Source organism: Adiantum capillus-veneris, chromosome 1 (genome assembly GCF_014529385.1).
Source record: "Adiantum capillus-veneris isolate H3 chromosome 1, ASM1452938v2, whole genome shotgun sequence".
Taxonomy (NCBI): Eukaryota; Viridiplantae; Streptophyta; class Polypodiopsida; order Polypodiales; family Pteridaceae; genus Adiantum; species Adiantum capillus-veneris.
Window position 1 is genome coordinate 168,958,751 of NC_140931.1, and position 14,174 is coordinate 168,972,924.

Below are 14,174 nucleotides of genomic sequence, written 5' to 3' on the forward strand. Positions count from 1 at the left end.
AAGTGGAACAATTGCACGGAATGAAAGAAATTCGACACTTGATATTTTATGAAAAGATTATAAATCTCATCAAGAGAGAATACATGGGATAAAATATTTTTTATTAAGACATCTTTCATTTTGTAAATTAATTGCTAAAGCTAAGTCCATATTTTTTAATGTTACGCGCTTACCATGCACCATACAGGAAATGCCATCGTGAAACAGCTGCACCAAAACGTCTTCGGCGGCATCCTATAGGGCCAGTAAAGTTGCACGTTGTATACGTGTAACAGAATCTCTATATTCATCCATTATCTCTCTTACCACCCGAGAGAAGGCCGCTTTGGGTATGATTGGCTTAATGCTCTTTAGATATTTTCAAATTTCCCGCAAAGCAACTGTGTCTGGCTTCCATCTCCGCTTTTTATGTGTTGTTGGTGGTGGTGGAGGAGCCACCTGCCTAGCCCATTGAGGAGGATCATCTTTATACTTTTTCCTCCTCTCCTCTTGGGCCTGTTGTTCTTCAAGCGTCACCTTGTTCTTTTTCCTCTTTGCACATTGCTTTGCTCTTTGAGATTTTGAAGGCCTACAGCTCCCAGCCTTTGCTTCTTGGGTGGATTCAGCTCTAACCTATACCACCTTTCTCTCTGTCTCTGCTCGTGCTTGTAAGTTTGCCAAAGGAGCTCTCTCGGTGTTGACTCTCTACCATTCCTCTTGCTCCCTCTGTCTTCTTTGTTCTTCTTGCACTATTTGTGCTTCCTTCTTAGCTGCCTCTTTCTTTTCCATCTCCCTCATTCTTTTCCTCCTCTTGGCCTCTCGTGCTTTAGACACCGGGTCACCTGGTATTACCTTGATTACTCTTTGTCTGACTCGTAGTGAAAATCTTCGTGGTGGCCTGAGCACCAATTGCTGGTGACAGTAGGCGAGGGCTCCGGATTTTGAAGCGGACCTCAGTATTCTTCTTCGATTGCTCTTGTTTCTTACGTGGCTCTGTGTAGAGATGAAATTGGTGGGGAATCTGGTAGAGGTGTGTGGTTGGCATGGTTTAAGGGTTCAAGATCACCAAAAATATGTCGCATGGTGGTTTGATCATCTGGATTCAATGGTTGGGGAGACTGTTGGGCGTGTGGAGCGGGTTGGGGTGCTGGGTTATCCACTTGTAGCTGGGGATGTGGATTTGAAGCCGTAGATTTTGCATGGGGTTATGACTGTGGATTTATTGTGGTGTGAGTGGCTTCGTGGTATTGATGTGCGTAGTGCCAGTTTGCTCGTGTGAATCGTCCATGTGGTGCAAGATATGAGTGAGTGCACATTTGTGCTCGAGAGGATGTTCTAGAATATGCAATTAAGAAATGAACTTCAAGCTGTGAGTTTTGACTTATATAGCAATAATATTTATTTAAAAAACTTAAAAACTCAATAATAGTAATAAAATTTTAAAAAAACTCCAAAATAGACAAAATTTGACCCACAGAACCACTGATTGAGACGTCAACAAATCACGTGGCATTACAATGCATGTTTACAGTAGAAGTGGTTAGTGTCAAAAATTTATTGGTTTTCCATCCAACGCCTGCCATTTTGTCGCCTTTTCTCCACCATCGTCGGAATCGATCTTTTGCACTAGAAGAATGATATGATTGTGATTGCCTCAGGCTAACCACTTTCTCTCCCCGCTAAAACTCTGTAGAACCAACTGAACATTTCGTGTAGGGCATTTGCTCTTTTTCCTCCCATCTCCATGTCGTGTATTTTTAAAATACACTACTATTGCTTGATAGTGTGAGCGCTCCATTCCTTGGCTACTCTAGATGCCCAATGAACCAAATGTGTCGAGAAAAAATGAGCTATGAGCAAAAAGAATGTGCTAAAAAATTAATCAAACTTTAGTTCGAATACTGGTGTTTTTTTACTGCAAAGACAAAGCGTTCAACCCACGATGTAATGTGTTATGTGTGTCTCCCCCAGGCATCCACCATTTGTGCTATGAAACTATTGGTTACAAACTTTAAGGTGGATGTTGAGCTCAGTTCATGTTAGCTTTGCCTTTTCAAGCAAACAAAAGATATCCTCTAAAGACTCCCACACACGAGCACGCTTAATTCCTAGGGCTGTTTCGTTACCTTTGTAGGTGGTACTGTCACACACCTTTTTCCACAATTGAAACTCATTGGGACTTTGGGAGTCACATTATTCTTAAAGAAAATACCTAGCTTTGCTACCACCCATACATATTTTATTAGGACGGTCCTATGTACTTCGAGATGCCTTCTTGTCCTTTGATAACTCTACTGCACTCCCATTGTAGGCCAACACTTGATAGAATAGATTCGAGTTCTCTGATACACTCCTCTCTTCTTTCTACAGGCTCCATATTCCAAGCATAATTAATATGGAACATAAGCAATTTGTCAAGAACTTGTAGACGGGCATGAAGAGTGCACACATGCACATTTATCATATGAATAGGTAGAATAGAATCCCAAATTGGATCGTCCATGTCTCGATTAGGGGGTACACTCTAGTTACAACTGAGGATACCTTGAAACCATTGTTGTAGTGCTTTAGCCACTGTTTGTGTAGTGGGTATACACCTTTCGCAGAGTTGATTGTAGCTTTGCTACCCTTACCCTTACCGCCCTTTGACTTGTTGGCCTTTGCACCCTTGCCCTTAGTTCCTAATGAGACTTTACTGTGGTAGTAATAAATGCATGGAAAGAGGGTCATTGCACCTTGCTTGTACCCTAATATACACTTGAGAGTTTTCAAGTCTCCTGCCAAATGCCACTCCACTTGGAACATATCTAGACTTGAAACCTGCAATCGTTGTCCTTCTTGTTGTTGCCAAATGACATCAATGATTGGGATGTGATTAAAATCCATTTGAGGGACTCATGTGTCTTGTCTGGGAGATGAAAAGCTGCCAGCCACCAAATATTCTTCTCTGACTGAACACCTAAATAGGTGTTTCCCTTCTCGTTGGCATTTAGCTCAACATCGACGCCGACCAAGGCTCTGTTCATAAGGGTAACGCTTACCCTTTCGAGCTGTTAACCTTTGACAATCTGTCACTAATCAAGATTCATCACAAATATAACTTTGTCAACACACTGTTCTTGTTTCAACCCATAAAATCTAATCATTGACTCTTGGAGCTTGAACAAGGCAACATAGACATTATTGAACTCATTATAACGGAAGGATTTGCTCTATTCTAATGGCAAGGCATCCTCCACATATTGAAATCCAGCCAATAAGCTTGCAACATCATTATTGGTGCACCTTTTCACAACGCTGACACTGTAAGGTGTTGGCAGCAACCTTAACAAACCTTTTGCTCTGTGACCTAGTATGAAAATTCTATACAAAGCTTTGTAGTCCTTGAAGCTTATTCCTACATTGTTACACACCTGCATCATCTTGTGAGGCAACACAATGCTCTTTAGCTCACTGAAATACTTCTGGTGCAAAACATTACCAATGCCAACATTGGATGGATCACCAATAGCTCCACCAACTCCTTTGGCTTGCTGATATGCTATAGCACAATATGTTCAATCATTTGAGCATCAAAATCGATTCCCATCATCATTTTAGCCAAGTTCCTACATATTGAAATAATATTACAGCAACCTGCAAAAAATATAAGAAATTAGAAGCTTTCATTTGTATCCCTACTGAGTTTGACGAATACGTTTCTTGCAAGCTCCACCGCTTGAAGATAGCATAGACATCGCATGTCTCTTGCACTTGCAAATGTGGTAGCCCAATAGAATGTGTGTGAGATGATAGATTCGCCAGTGCATATTATGCGGAGTGTATTGTAGCTGAACACAATTGTCTAAACGGCGCTCTTGCTCCATTTTTGATGCTTTGCTTTTTTATTAAGCTTTGATATCTCGTCGTTTAGCTGCTTCATCGTCTCGTTGGCTTCCTCTCTAACTTGTTGAATGTCTTTCAAGTACTTCTCCTGCAATGATGAAGAGGTAGCACGAAGATGTTTTCTTGCTTCTCTTTCATTGACGAAACCTAAATATAATCGCCAGCAGAAGCCAAAAAATCCATCTCTCCCATCTCCAATAAAACGCAATAGCTCAGTGACATTATGAAAGGGCGGTGATGCATTGGTTATTGGATCGCCAAGGTAAATATGGCCATCAACCCATAAGTTGATTGCTGTGCACCCAAGGTTCGGTAGCTGATCTCTAGCATTGGGATTAGATGTGCCGAGTCGCACTCCTACTCTAAATCAGTGTTTAATCGATATCGTTTTGTCTTGTTAGTAATTTCTTGCAATGGTAGGAGATTGAATGACATTTGTGTTAGCTAATCAAACAAATTAGACAGAGAATGTGTAATGGTGACTGCTACAAGTAGGTGAAGGTGGATATGGAGGACAAAAGTGGGGAGTACTCACAGATAGGAGAAAAGGATTATGTTGTGGAGGGAAGAAAGAGAGGGAGTGCATCTCAATCTCCTTTGAATTCAAATTGTTGATCATGAGTGTTGAGAGAGAGAAATGTTGTTGCACACAAAGATAATGGAGTTTTCCATTGCTCTCAGCTGGAGTTGGGGTGGGAGAAGCATGGAGAGAGAGAGAGAGAGAGAGAGAGAGAATAAAGGAAGTGAGAATGGGAGAGGGGCAGATCTGCAACCTTGGAGGATCTGCACTTTGTCAGAAAGAGGCAACAAAGAATGTTCCTTAATGATTGGAAGGGAAAATGACAAGAGAGAAAATGGGGGGAAAGAAAGAGAGAGAGTTAGCTCACATTTTAGAGAGAGAATGTAGTGAGAGAATGTGGAAAATTTGCTTTTCTAGCAGAGGCTGAAAAGTGCCTCCTTTAATGAGATATAAGTGAGAGAGTGTGTTTTACATTTTAGAGAGAGAAGAGGGGTGGGAAAAGGATATTTTAAAATTCATTTATCCACCTCTCTTTTGGGTTACTAAATATACTATCTTCGGCTTTTAAAAAGATCTCATCATAGGCCTTTTTTCCCTCTCTTTTAGGCTTGGTCAAACTTGGCTTAAGCTTTAAGCATTTCCTTAAACTGCCAAATAAAGAAGCCCTCCTATACCCCATTCACTTCCTAATGTATGGTGTCATTTTTCTACTTGTTTGCATCTTCCATTAATTTCATCGAACTCATTTTCTCCTTGCATCACCCACATTAATTCAAAGTGCTTCTTGGTAGCTTCCCATAGAGTCCTCAAACTCTGCAAATCGAGCCTAGGAGTCCCCTTATCTCCTTCCCCCTATTATAATTAGATGTGTGTGTGTGTGTGTGTGTGTGTGTGTGTGTGTGTGTGTGTGTGTGTGTGTGAGAGAGAGAGAGAGAGAGAGAGAGAGAGAGAGAGAGAGAGAGTTTGTGTGGAAGGGACTGCCAAGCAAAGGTTAAGAATTTGTTTTTTAGAGGCTACAGCACACAAAGGCACATGGCCCCCTTGGTCTAGATCATCACACTAAAGATAGTGTGTGTATGGTGTGTCGCGGGCTTAAAACCTTGGAGCGTAGCGGGCGGACCGAGCAAGCCTTTAAATCTAGTTTTGTGGGGATGATGGATTCGTAAGCGGGTAGCTCTGCCTCAAGACCGACGGACGCCAAGGCTTAGTAAAAAAGGCTTTACACCCTCGGTCAGGTCCACAAAAGCCCATTCTTGCGCATTCCCACATGTCGCCTAATCGAGGGTGTTTCCTACAACCCTACTGCCCCAAGCTTTAAAGGGGACATTCCCACAGGTCTCCAGTTTCATCAAAGCTTACCAAGGGCCTGCTCCCACACTCAGACCTGCAGCAAAGCTGAAGGCCATCACATATTTAAAGCAAGTTTAAGGGCTATTCAAGAACTTTAAGGTTCCATCAAACATCAAGCTCAAAGGTTTTCATTCAAAGCTTCAAGAGTCTCAACAAGGCTAATCGAAAGGAAACTTTCTTCTTTGAGCTTACCAAGGATTCCTCAATATTCAAATATTTTTTATTGAAGGGTAAAGTGCAGGGCTACTTCACATAGAAACATTGAAGGAAAATTTCTTTATCTGTCTCTCTCTCCTACAATTAAACTCCAAAATTTTGCAACCAAGCACAAAAATTTCTTGCAATGTATATCATAATCTACATCTATGGTGATGATCTCATATTTGCGCTCGTGTAAAGAGGTAGAAACTGGCTAGGAGAGTCGCCTAAGCTAAGACCCCTCTATTAGCGCAATGGAAGAGAAAGGGTTTATGAAATTTAATGGGGAGGGCTTTCACACTTGGCAAACCAAGTTGAAAGCCTACTTAATGAAAAAGCAGTTGTGGGGAATAGTCAAGCCAAAGATCATTGATCTGACATCTACTAATGGTGCACACATATTGACACAAGCTATGAGTGCACAAAATCAAGCCAAGGAGGAGCAAGCATTAGGAAGCATAATCAGTGCACTACATGACAATTATGTACACTTTACTGATCATCGTAAAACCTCATTAACTGCATGGGAAGCAATAAAAAAAAACTTTGGAGTTAGGAAAGAGAAGAGAAAAGTGAGCTTAAAGAAGGATCTATACAAATTATAAATGGAACATAACAAAGATGTTGCAAGCTTGGTCAATCGCCTTAAAAGCATGACCACACAACTAGCTTATGTAAATAGTGCAATATTAGATGAGGACAAAGTTGTAGTTCTTCTATCACCCTTACCACCTAGCTTTGACTAGATCATGGCTAGATTTCCAAGATGTATTCAACTCTTTAATGTCCAAGGAGAAGAATCAAGGGAGGAATGCTACTTCAAGGGGAGGAGCTTTTGTAGCTAGCTCTAGTAACAAAACTCGTTTCAAGTGTGCCAAAGAAGGGCACACAACGAAGGACTATCTAGCATCAAAGACTTGCAGCATTTGCGGGAAGAAGGGTCACCTTCCTTCGAAGTGTTTCAAAAAGGACAAAGGTAGCACCAACAGAAATCCAAGGCCCAAAGTCTATTTGGCAGAAGAAGACAAAGATGCAGATGAAGAACGCAATAGCCTTCTAGTCTACGATGACGTTCTCTAGCTTTTGTTTTGTCTTTCCCCTTTGGTTGTATTTGTTTGGAGATAGCTTGAACTAGCTTGGTCTCAGTTTTATACATCTGTTTGAGGGGAGGTGTTGAGTGTCTCTTGGATTAGAGATAGTTTGTCTCCTGGATTGGAGATGTTCTTTTTTGCTCTTGGATTGGACTATTCTAGAGATGTCAATGTCTTCAGTTTCTTCCTAGTCCAAACATCAATGGGAAGATTGTAAGGTGTGAGCTTTGTCCTAGAGTACTAGAGTATGAGTCAACGAGAGAAAATAATTAATTGTCCCACATACAGTGGTGCAAGGTTGTAGAGCTACTTAAAGCTCATTTCATGAATGAATAAGTCAAGTCTATTTTGCATTACATCTCTCTTGTTTATGGTGAGCTTGTGAGGTCTTATCAACAGAGTCCAAGATCTTGGAACCTAATTTTCTTGAGTGATAATCTAGACAACACACACTCACTTATGTGAACGATGTTCTCTTCCATCCACCCTAGCTAGCACGATCCCATTCCCATCATCAGAGAAGCCATTATCAAGGTCACTCATGTATTACAGTAGCCACAAGAGCTAGTACAACATAATTAATGCCTAACCAATGGCTACTTGGGTGATTATAACCTAATGTTAGAATCCAACAATGCTATGATTATGCATTCCATCTTTAAATCAAGCAAGCTAAAAAATGTACATTCTTCAATATTGTAAAAATCAGAGTTCCAGTGCTATAACCAATAGTAGCATCAAGTTCTACTACAGTTTGCCAGATATAAACTCAAAAGGTACTAGTTGCAATCCATACTGTAGAGGTAGAAAGTGAAGATGTAGTCTAAATTGTTCAAGAATCAAAATTTGTTTTTCTCAAGTTTGAGAACTCTCTCATTCTCTCATTCATTTGTAAGAAAAGTAAAAAGAAAAAACCAACAACTATGTGAAGGATGGAAATCCTCACGTTAAGAAGTGGCCATATTCAAAGTGTGTTGGCATCCATATAGTCAACATGCAAGGCCATAGCATGGTTGTCACATTCCAAGCTTCAAGTAAATGCAAGAGCCTCTTCCATCAACCTAAGCTGAGGTCCAAAGCAACTTCAAACCCAACCATTTGTCAATTGGATGCATCCTAGCAAGGTAGGCAAGACATTATAAGAGCATGAAGTAACATGCATGAAGTCAGAGGGACAAGAACGTCCCAATGAGCTAATAGCATAAAAGGAAAAGCTTTGACTTTGAATTTCTTTAAAAGTAGAATCAGGTACTAACTAGGAGGCACCCATGCTCTCAAGGACATGGCAGCATGAATGCAAGATGCAAAAATGGATATAAGGAGTAAATACGTCCTATAGAACTTACCCTAGGCAGTTGAGCCCATCAACAAAACACAAGGGAAGGATAACATTTGGATCCTTCAAGGGTGATGTGGTGATATAGAAAAGCAAAACAGAGGGGGGAGCAAGAGTGACCGCATGGTGAACATCGGCTCAGAGAAGAGAGTGTGATTTAGCATGTAGATGATGCAAGCTCATAAGCGGGTTTGATGCATGCAAGGAGAGTGAAGAAGAGAGAGAGAGAGAGAGAGAGAGAGAGAGAGAGAGAGAGAGAGAGTCGTGACCAAATTAATGCCATCAAGGTCCAATTTGACAACCTATACTTATTCAAGGGAAGTATCACATTAAGCAAGGGAGTATCTCACAAAAAGGTAGGTATAGTGAAGGGGGGCAACCATGTAAATAGGATTTCTAAGTATAAAAAGTACCGCATATCAAACAAGAGGCCCATAGCATGGGGCATTCTAGGTGGGAATATCGAGAACTCAAAAGGAATCATCAAGACATTGGGACTAAGTAGAGGTTTAAAAAGGTCCACAAATTTCAGCGGAATGCAAGCTTGGGACTGGTCTAAACTTTCCAGAAGGGAGAGATCCATACTTGAGTATTCATGAGCGAAAACTAGAAGCTCCCCCATTTAGGGAAGCTAACCACAAGTCTAATACAAAAAGGAGTGTCACGAGGACAATCCTACTCAAGATTGAAAGTTTAAGGACTGCAATCAAGTCGAGCAGCTACATCAAGGTTATGAACTTTCCCAGTGTGAAGGCAAATACCTATATTGCATTTGAGAACAAAAGTAAAATTGAGGTGCTCCAACCAAGCCTCATCTAGAAGGTGTTGTAAATCTTAGAAGTATATCGATTGTGTGTGTGTGTGTGTGTGTGTGTGTGTGTGTGTGTGTGTGTGTGTGTGTGTGTGTGTGTGTGTGTGTGTGTGTGAGAGAGAGAGAGAGAGAGAGAGAGAGAGAGAGTGAGTGAGAGTGATAGTGTGTGAGAGGTTGCAAGTAAAAACTCTTAATCAATAAACCAGGTGCAAATAAACTCTTAATCAATAAACAAGCTGCAAATAAACTCCTACCGCTATAACTTAACATCGTACAAGTAGATTGTCAAAAGAGTTATGATATTAGAGTGAACAAAGGCCATTAAAATTTACACAAAAGCTAAAAGTTATAAAATGCTAGAAACCCAAAAAGTACAAAAAAGGAGACAGAGTTCTTGTGAGAGGTAGAGCGCAACACTAATATAAGGATAGGTGCCTCAAAGTTTAGGTGAGTGTAGCTGATCAAGGATAAGAGAGAGAGAGAGAGAGAGAGAGAGAGAGAGAGAGAGAGAGAGGGGGTGTGTGCGCGTAAAGTACCCAATAAGTGAACATGGTCAACGCGCGCACGCAAAGTACCCAATAAGTGAACATGGTCAACGCGCGCACGCAAAGTACCCAATAAGTGAACATGGTCAATAAGTTTAACTCAACAAATTAAAAATTAAACATTGTTGGAAGCTCAACAAGGATAGAAAAAGATGAAAGTCTCGTAAGAGGTGGAGCGCAATTATAAAAAGGAGGAAGTCTGTCTCAATCTATAAATGAGTGTATTTGAGCAAGCATGCAAGTGTGTGTGGGTGTGCGTGTGTTTGCATGCACAAGTGAGAGAGAGAGTGTGTGTTTGTGTGTGTGTGTGTGTGTGTGTGAGAGAGAGAGAGAGAGAGAGTGAATGTGTGTGTGTGTGTGTAAGAGTAAGTAGGGGAAGAAAAAAACCATTATGATGGTCATTGATATCCAAATGACATGTCGTCATTAATTGCAATGGTGATACCAAGCAAAAGGCCAACAGATGACCGAAACAAAAGAGAACTTGTGAAGTTGCAGTATTTTTAACTAGCTTCATGTTAAAGTTGACAGTGTTATGCCACAAAAAAGGATGCACAACTCTCCTCGCATTCACACTACCAAAAAGTATTGCAAGGCTAAGTGAGGGAAATAGGGAACTCTCACCATTTTTATAGATGACTGCAGCACCTTGTGAGAGGCCTCCAAGCATCCACGGTTTGTAGCACCCAGAGGGGAGGCCAATTGGCACATCAAAGGGGCGAGAACCCTGGTGGGTAGCAGGACACATATGCCACCTAGGTACACCAAGCATGGACGTGAAGGAATAACATCAACACAACAGAGGGAGAGGGAGACCAGGTCGAACCTGTTGGTAGATCAAGAGAGAGAGGAGACGTCTTGAAGTTCAATTAGAAAGTGAAGGGGGCAAGAGAGAGTGCATAATTGTAGTATATCTCAAAAAATCAAGGCAAGGACCCGCCATTGGGGGGAGTTAAAAACATTAATAATTATCCAAGCACCCACTAAACGCATCCAAGGGGGAGGGTCCCATATGGTTTAATCACCCACTAGACAATATATCCATCAGCTCCATCATATCATGACAAAGAGAAGAGGAAAGGCCCATATTCACATATTGAGGAGAGTATATGGAAAAAGAATTAAAATTACCCACACGACAATAAAACGATCACCTCCATTATACCCATCATATGCCAAATTCACCCATTGAGGGAAGTATCAGGTCCAAACTCATGGAAATCACCCATTCGACAATGTAAACCCTCAGTTTCATCATGCATAGGCTAGACTATCCTATTGAGGAGAGTGTAGGGTAATTATTCATAGTAGGGAGAAGAGGAGAAGCATAAATTCACCCATAGCAAGGAAAAGAGGAAAAATCAAAATACATCCATTGAGAAAGGTGCCATGTAAAGAATCAAGGTAATCATCCACAAGACAATATAACTATTAGCAACATTATGCATATCATAAGCCCCATTCATCCATTGAGGTAAATACAAGGTAAAGACTTATGATAATCATGATAATCATCCACAAGAAATATAACCATCCATTCCATCAAGCCTAATATAAGCTAATCACTATAATCAATTCAGAGTTAGCAAGCTGCAACAACTTCTTAGCAAAAGTCATATGCCAAAAGAATCATGCAATGACAACTGGTAGATTGTAGTGGGATGAAGCCATCACAACAAAGTGAACTGACCAAGTGCATGTGTGTGTGTGTGTGTGTGTGTGTGTGTGTGTGTGTGTGTGTGTGTGTGTGTGTGTGTGTGTGTGTGTGAGAGAGAGAGAGAGAGAGAGAGAGAGAGAGGTAAAGACTCATGTTGATCACCCATAAAATAGCCATCAGCTCCACCATGCATAAGCTAAATAGTGCAACCTGAAGTGACAAAGTGAGTGTGTGTAGTAGTAAGGCCTCTAGGGGATTATAGTAGGGTAAAGCAATCATAGCCAAGTATAGTAACCAAGTGTGGGTGAGTGTGTGTGTGTGTGTGTGTGTGGAAGCACAAACAAGTCATTTTCTCAAGCATTATGAGTAATCATGTCGAGACATGCCTTAGGTCAAGCCAAGTAAGGATTTTAGCATTAGCCAGCAAGTGAGTCCCAGTTTAAAAAAGGTAAATCAATATAGTGTGTGTCTGTGTGTCTGTGTGTAGGGGAAGAAAAAGGTACTGACAAGGCTTACTTGAGAAGGGTTTGGAATGGAAGGGTCCATTGTTTGCTACCATCCGAGAGTAAAGGCACAGAGGAAGAAGTTTACATGCGATGATTTTGCGATGATTTTTCTCAGAATGCTTGGCATAGAGTAGCTTAGAGTGCTTTTCTCTAAAGCTAGACTTGTAATGTTTTTTTTTTTTTTTTGCAAAACTCACAATTGTGAGTGAATTATATTGATCATCCCAAAAAATTACAAGATCTTGCCATGCTCGTGCTCAGCCATGTTACATTAGCCGCAAGTGTAATGCCCTTAAAGTGAAAATGAGGTGGTAAGACAAGGAGTCATAAAAGGAGACCACATACCTAGAGGATAAGCGTTCAAAATTTAAGCAATTTTTTGTAGTAGTAAATATAGAGTAAAAACCAATCCGTTAGGGACTGGATCACATTCATGGTCGAACCTAGTGACCTAAGCAATAATTTTAAAATTAAACGATCAATTATCACGTGTTTAGGGTGATTTACCCTTTTAAAAATTATTGAAATGCATAAAAATTTCATAAATTTAGAAATATGGAAGGTAAGAATGACCTCAAGAATCTATCCTTCCTATCGAGATACAAAAATTATCGATTAACAAGGGAGGAGAATGTGTGTAAACGTATGAGTGTGTGCGTTTATCTATATTCACGGTAGTGTATGTGTGTGTGTGTTTTTGGATAAGCAATAAGAAATAATACAACCTTGGTTAGTCAGGTCAAATTAATGGAGTACTTTTCATTTATCAAAGTATTATATAAGAAAAGTTTGCAAATTGAGGGCAAATATACTAAATAGGTATGACCAATTTTGTTTAATGTGCTTAATTAGAGGGTATCTCAACAAATACCCTTTGGAAATTTGAAGTAAAAGGCCAATGCTCGAAATGTGGAGCAGAGAGAGAGAGAGAGAGAGAGAGCTCTTCTAGGTCATCTGGACCAAACCAAAGAGAGAGAAAAAGATCCCTCGCGATGCCGCGTGTCAATGCGAAGGTGATCAAAGGAGCATATGATTTTTTAGTTGTTAAGGTCGATGTTGTCGGCATTGCAGGGGGGCGTGGCGAAAAGGAGGAATACAACCTGGTTATCGCAAGGCAAGCAAGGTTTGTCTGTGGACCAGGGCAGGGTTGCCAAGGTGGGAGGCAGCTAGGCTCGTGTGCGTCAAACCAATAGAGTCTCTCTCTCTCTCTCTCTCTCTCTCTCTCTCTCTCTCTCAAACGAAGAGACTTTGTCTCTCCTTCCTTTCTTCCCTCCCCTTGCCAGTGTACGTAGGGGGTAGTGAAGCGAGCCAAGGGCATAAGCAAGTGTCGCGATGCATGCTAGGGCAAGTTTGTGAGAGTTGCGAGTGAAGCGAGGTTGATGTAGTTTTGTTGTGATCTCCCCCCCCCCCTCTCCCTTCTCTCTCTCTCTCTCTCTCTCTCTCTCTCTCTCAAGTAGGTCCAAAGGCACGTATGCAAGCAAGTCCAAAGGCAGAGCCGTAGCAAGAGCAACTTTTAGTGGCACAAAGGCTTTGAGAGCATACGTGTACAGAGAGAAAGAAGGTGTGATACGAGAGCACGACATAGAGCCAATCATTGCACAGGGGAGGATGGTGATGACGATGACAACTCACTGCAAGTTTTGCCTTTGAATGAGAAGATTCCTTCGAAATCTCGAAGAGAAACTAATAGGTTTTGAGAATGTGGACCGATTTTGCTACCTACCACCCTACCACAAAAACAAAAAAAACTATGTTGCCAAATCATCTTGTTTGCGACCCAAAATGACAGACCATGATATGCATGAAGGACTAAACAAAGCCTTTTATTTTTTACCTAAACAAGAATCTATGAGCATGCTCATGCACAACGTGCTTCTGGTGTGAGAGGCAAGCTGCTAGGCACTAATATGAACTCAATATGAACAAGCCATCTTGTCATGAAAGATCCATCCAATGTATGAGCATTTTTTGCTCAATGCTTAACAAGGTGAAGTATTCACAGAGACCTTCAAAAGGCAAAAAGGTGACTATTGAGGGGTCATGAGAGTTTAAAATCCATTTTAAAAAGGTAAAAGCTCATAGTGATCTCCACTAAAGAGAGAGAGGAAGAGGGGGGGGGGGGGGGGGGGGGGGGGTTGTTGTTGTTGTGTGGGGGGCACTGTTTAAAAAAAACCTTTTATTTAGTTCTTAACGTAAAGTTGTGGAATTTAGTTTACTTCTTAAGGAGCGTTTGAAAAAAATCGAGGCTAAATTGCTTGACCAAATATAATTTAGTTCAAAAAACTCTACTAGGTAT